Source organism: Oncorhynchus keta, chromosome 20, assembly GCF_023373465.1.
Source record: "Oncorhynchus keta strain PuntledgeMale-10-30-2019 chromosome 20, Oket_V2, whole genome shotgun sequence".
NCBI classification, from domain to species: domain Eukaryota; kingdom Metazoa; phylum Chordata; class Actinopteri; order Salmoniformes; family Salmonidae; genus Oncorhynchus; species Oncorhynchus keta.
Window position 1 is genome coordinate 24,197,490 of NC_068440.1, and position 6,144 is coordinate 24,203,633.

The following is a 6,144-nucleotide window of genomic DNA, read 5'->3' on the forward strand; positions in this document are numbered from 1 at the left end:
TGTGGGTGGGGTTATTGAGGGAGAGGGGTTCTTGGAGATAAGGAGGAGCAGGCTATCGTTTGACCTGAGGGTGCGGGTGGGGTTATTGAGGGAGAGGGGTTCTTGGAGATAAGGAGGAGCAGGCTATCGTTTGACCTGAGGGTGCGGGTGGGGTTATTGAGGGAGAGGGGTTCTTGGAGATAAGGAGGAGCAGGCTATCGTTTGACCTGAGGGTGCGGGTGGGGTTATTGAGGGAGAGGGGTTCTTGGAGATAAGGAGGAGCAGGCTATCGTTTGACCTGAGGGTGTGGGTGGGGTTATTGAGGGAGAGGGGTTCTTGGAGATAAGGAGGAGCAGGCTATCGTTTGACCTGAGGGTGCGGGTGGGGTTATTGAGGGAGAGGGGTTCTTGGAGATAAGGAGGAGCAGGCTATCGTTTGACCTGAGGGTGCGGGTGGGGTTATTGAGGGAGAGGGGTTCTTGGAGATAAGGAGGAGCATTTCCATTAATACACTGGAAAGTCAGCAGGAGGGTTTTGAGTTAAATGCTGAATGAGGCAGGAACCAGTGATGGAGGGTGTTTTATGGAGGGTGTTTAATGGAGGGTGTTTGATGGAGGGTGGAGGGTGTTTAATGGAGAGTGTTTGATGGAGAGTGTTTGATGGAGGGTGGAGGGTGTTTGGTGGAGGGTGTTTAATGGAGGGTGTTTGATGGAGGGTGGAAGGTGTTTGGTGGAGGGTGTTTGATGGAGGGTGTTTGATGGAGGGTGTTTGGTGGAGGGTGTTTAATGGAGAGTGTTTGATGGAGAGTGTTTGATGGAGGGTGTTTGATGGAGGGTGGAAGGTGTTTGATGGAGAGTGTTTGATGGGGGGTGGAGGGTGTTTGATGGAGGGTGGAAGGTGTTTGATGGAGGGTGAAGGGTGTTTGATGGAGGGTGGAAGGTGTTTGATGGAGAGTGTTTGATGGGGGGTGTTTGATGGAGGGTGGATGGTGTTTGATGGAGGGTGTTTGATGGAGGGTGGAGGGTGTTTGATGGAGGGTGGAAGGTGTTTGATGGAGGGTGGAAGGTGTTTGATGGAGGGTGTTTGATCGAGGGTGGAGGGTGTTTGATGGAGGGTGTTTGATGGAGGGTGTTTGATGGAGGGTGTTTGATCGAGGGTGGAGGGTGTTTGATGGAGGGTGTTTGATGGAGGGTGTTTGGTGGAGGGTGTTTGATCGAAGGTGGAGGGTGTTTGATGGAGGGTGTTTGATCGAGGGTGGAGGGTGTTTGATGGAGGGTGTTTGGTGGAGGGTGTTTGGTGGAGGGTGTTTGATCGAGGGTGGAGGGTGTTTGATGGAGGGTGTTTGATCGAGGGTGGAGGGTGTTTGATGGAGGGTGTTTGGTGGAGGGTGGGGGTGTTTGATGGAGGGTGAAGGATGTTTGATGGAGGGTGGAGGGTGTTTGATGGAGGGTGAAGGGTGTTTGATGGAGGGTGGGGGTGTTTTATGGAGGGTGGAGGGTGTTCAGGATGTATTGCAGCTTCTAGAGAATCCTGCCAGGGATTCCGATGAAGGGTGTGTTGCAGTCGTCCGGCCTTGAGGAGATAAAGGCATGGACCAGCTTCCCTGCATCAGACTGAGTGAGGGTGGGACAGAGTTTGGCAATGTTCTTGAGGTGATAGGAAGACGCTTTACACTGTTGGCTGTCAAAGGTGAGGGAGGAATCAAGCTTTACACCCAAATTGGAAAGTTGCTCAATGCTGCAATCTAGTGGTGTGGTTGGGAAATAATCATTCAGTGATGAATGTTTTATCCTCGCCACAAGGTGGCAGCACTTCGCCTCTTTATCCTCTGTGTTCCAACCATAGACATTCAGCAAGGACATAGAGCTAGCTGCAGCTCCTTGGTTACAGGTTTGGTTTGGTCATCTCAGCACTGCCAACACTCACAGACACAGAAATAGTTCAGCATTATGTGAAGGGGAGTTTCTATAATTTATCCTTAGATAAATGTTTGTGTTACACAACATTCAAAGTTAGTTTAGTGGTCCTATATTATTGTGAACTCCTGCAATGATCTCAGCAATAACCTGTTGCTTGGTTTGACAATTAGGACTACTGTAAATTTCTTTACATGAGGAAATGTTTATGTTGCTTTTGTAAGTATGGGTGTTTGTTTCTGTGTTCAGTGTGTGTATGTGTATGTGTGTTTTGCGTGCGTGCATGCGTGTGTCCATCCGCGTCCGTCTTGTGTGTTTGTGTGTGTGTATGTACACACAAACACACACTCATCAAACAGCCCTGGGCAGCCCGCCACCACAGCCACACACTGACCCATTCTTTGGTGTGTGTGAGAATGGCGGGGGAGTCCTTTCAGGCTCCTTTGTGTGGGTGTCTGTCAGCGGTGTGGTCTGAGGCAGGCCCTATTGTGGCCCACCACTGTTCCTTATTGACACAGGACCCTCTCTCTGCATGTTCCCAGGCTCCAACCCACCGCCGTGGCTGTGTGTTCGTGTGTTTCTGCTCTGAATGGCTGAAACTTAAACCAGATCCTCGGAGCATGGTGGAAGTTTGTTTTCTCTCCCTGCTCCCTTCCTCAACACATTGTCTAGTGGCGTTCAGCTTGGCACTCATATTTCAATCTAAACTGTGGCGTTTACATTGAAGGGACTCAGGTAATCATGTGGTCACAGCTGCAGCTGCTGACAGGTCCTCCACCACCCATTGAGAACATCCTGAATAGAGACACACGTACGTTTACACATGAGCACACACACAGCCTGGAAATGACACCTACGCACACGCACACACCAACACACACACACAGCCTGAAAATGACACCTACGCACACTTATGCGCACACACCAACTCACACATGCACGCGCACGCACACACACACGCACACACACCAACACACACACACAGCCTGGAAATGACACACACACACACACACACACACACACACACACACACACACACACACACACACACACACACACACACACACACACACACACACACACACACACACACACACACACACACACACACACACACACACACACACACTGTGTACTGGGCTGGCCTGATCACTGTAAGGTGTACTGGGCTGGCCTGGTCACTGTAAGGTGTACTGGGCTGGCCTGGTCACTGTAAGGTGTACTGGGCTGGCCTGGTCACTGTAAGGTGTACTGGGCTGGCCTGGTCACTGTAAGGTGTACTGGGCTGGCCTGATCACTGTAAGGTGTACTGGGCTGGCCTGATCACGCATCCACCATAGTTTCTGAAACAAAAAGTTGACACAAGTTTGCCAAAAAGCATCTGGATGATCATCAATACTTTTGTAAGAATGTTCTATGGACAGATTATTCACAACTTTAACATTTTGGACGACATGGGTCTCATTATGCCTGGCGAAAAAAAAACACTGCATTCCACAGTAAGAACCTCATACCAATGGTCAAGCATGGTGGTGGTAGTCTGATGGTTTGGTATGAATATATAAAGGACTATGAATCTATATGAATATATGAAGTACTATGAATCTATATGAATATATGAAGTACTATGAATCTATATGAATATATAAAGGACTATGAATCTATATGAATATATGAAGTACTATGAATCTATATGAATATATGAAGTACTATGAATCTATATGAATATATGAAGTACTATGAATCTATATGGATATATAAAGGACTATGAATCTATATGAATATATGAAGGACTATGAATCTATATGAATATATGAAGGACTATGAATCTATATGAATATATGAAGTACTATAAATCTATATGAATATATGAAGTACTATGAATCTATATGAATATATAAAGGACTATGAATCTATATGAATATATGAAGTACTATGAATCTATATGAATATATAAAGGACTATGAATCTATATGAATATATGAAGTACTATGAATCTATATGAATATATGAAGTACTATGAATCTATATGAATATATGAAGTACTATGAATCTATATGAATATATAAAGGACTATGAATCTATATGAATATATGAAGTACTATAAATCTATATGAATATATGAAGTACTATGAATCTATATGAATATATGAAGTACTATGAATCTATATGAATATATAAAGGACTATGAATCTATATGAATATATAAAGGACTATGAATCTATATGAATATATGAAGTACTATGAATCTATATGAATATATGAAGTACTATGAATCTATATGAATATATAAAGGACTATGAATCTATATGAATATATGAAGTACTATGAATCTATATGAATATATGAAGTACTATGAATCTATATGAATATATGAAGTACTATGAATCTATATGAATATATGAAGTACTATGAATCTATATGGATATATAAAGGACTATGAATCTATATGAATATATGAAGGACTATGAATCTATATGAATATATGAAGTACTATGAATCTATATGAATATATGAAGTACTATGAATCTATATGAATCTATAAAGGACTATGAATCTATATGAATATATGAAGTACTATGAATCTCTATGAATATATGAAGTACTATGAATCTATATGAATATATAAAGGACTATGAATCTATATGAATATATAAAGGACTATGAATCTATATGCATATATGAAGTACTATGAATCTATATGAATATATGAAGTACTATGAATCTGTATGAATATATGAAGTACTATGAATCTATATGAATATATAAAGGACTATGAATCTATATGAATATATAAAGGACTATGAATCTATATGAATATATGAAGTACTATGAATCTATATGAATATATGAAGTACTATGAATCTATATGAATATATGAAGTACTATGAATCTATATGAATATATAAAGGACTATGAATCTATATGAATATATGAAGTACTATGAATCTCTATGAATATATGAAGTACTATGAATCTATATGAATATATAAAGGACTATGAATCTATATGAATATATAAAGGACTATGAATCTATATGAATATATGAAGTACTATGAATCTATATGAATATATGAAGTACTATGAATCTATATGAATATATAAAGGACTATGAATCTATATGAATATATAAAGGACTATGAATCTATATGAATATATGAAGTACTATGAATCTATATGAATATATGAAGTACTATGAATCTATATTAATATATGAAGTACTATGAATCTATATGAATATATAAAGGACTATGAATCTATATGAATATATAAAGGACTATGAATCTATATGAATATATGAAGTACTATGAATCTATATGAATATATGAAGTACTATGAATCTATATGAATATATGAAGGACTATGAATCTATATGAATATATGAAGTACTATGAATCTATATGAATATATGAAGTACTATGAATCTCTATGAATATATGAAGTACTATGAATCTCTATGAATATATGAAGTACTATGAATCTCTATGAATATATGAAGTACTATGAATCTATATGAATATATAAAGGACTATGAATCTATATGAATATATGAAGTACTATGAATCTATATGAATATATAAAGGACTATGAATCTATATGAATATATGAAGTACTATGAATCTATATTAATATATGAAGTACTATGAATCTATATGAATATATAAAGGACTATGAATCTATATGAATATATGAAGGACTATGAATCTATATGAATATATGAAGTACTATGAATCTATATGAATATATGAAGGACTATGAATCTATATGAATATATGAAGTACTATGAATCTATATGAATATATGAAGGACTATGAATCTATAAAGGACTATGAATCTATATGAATATATGAAGGACTATGAATCTATATGAATATATGAAGTACTATGAATCTATATGAATATATGAAGGACTATGAATCTATATGAATATATGAAGGACTATGAATCTATATGAATATATGAAGTACTATGAATCTGTATGAATATATAAAGGACTATGAATCTATATGAAGGACTATGAATCTATATGAATATATAAAGGACTATGAATCTATATGAATATATGAAGGACTATGAATCTATATGAATATATGAAGTACTATGAATCTATATGAATATATGAAGGACTATGAATCTATATGAATATATAAAGGACTATGAATCTATATGAATATATGAAGGACTATGAATCTATATGAATATATAAAGTACTATGAATCTATATGATTATATAAAGGACTATGAATCTA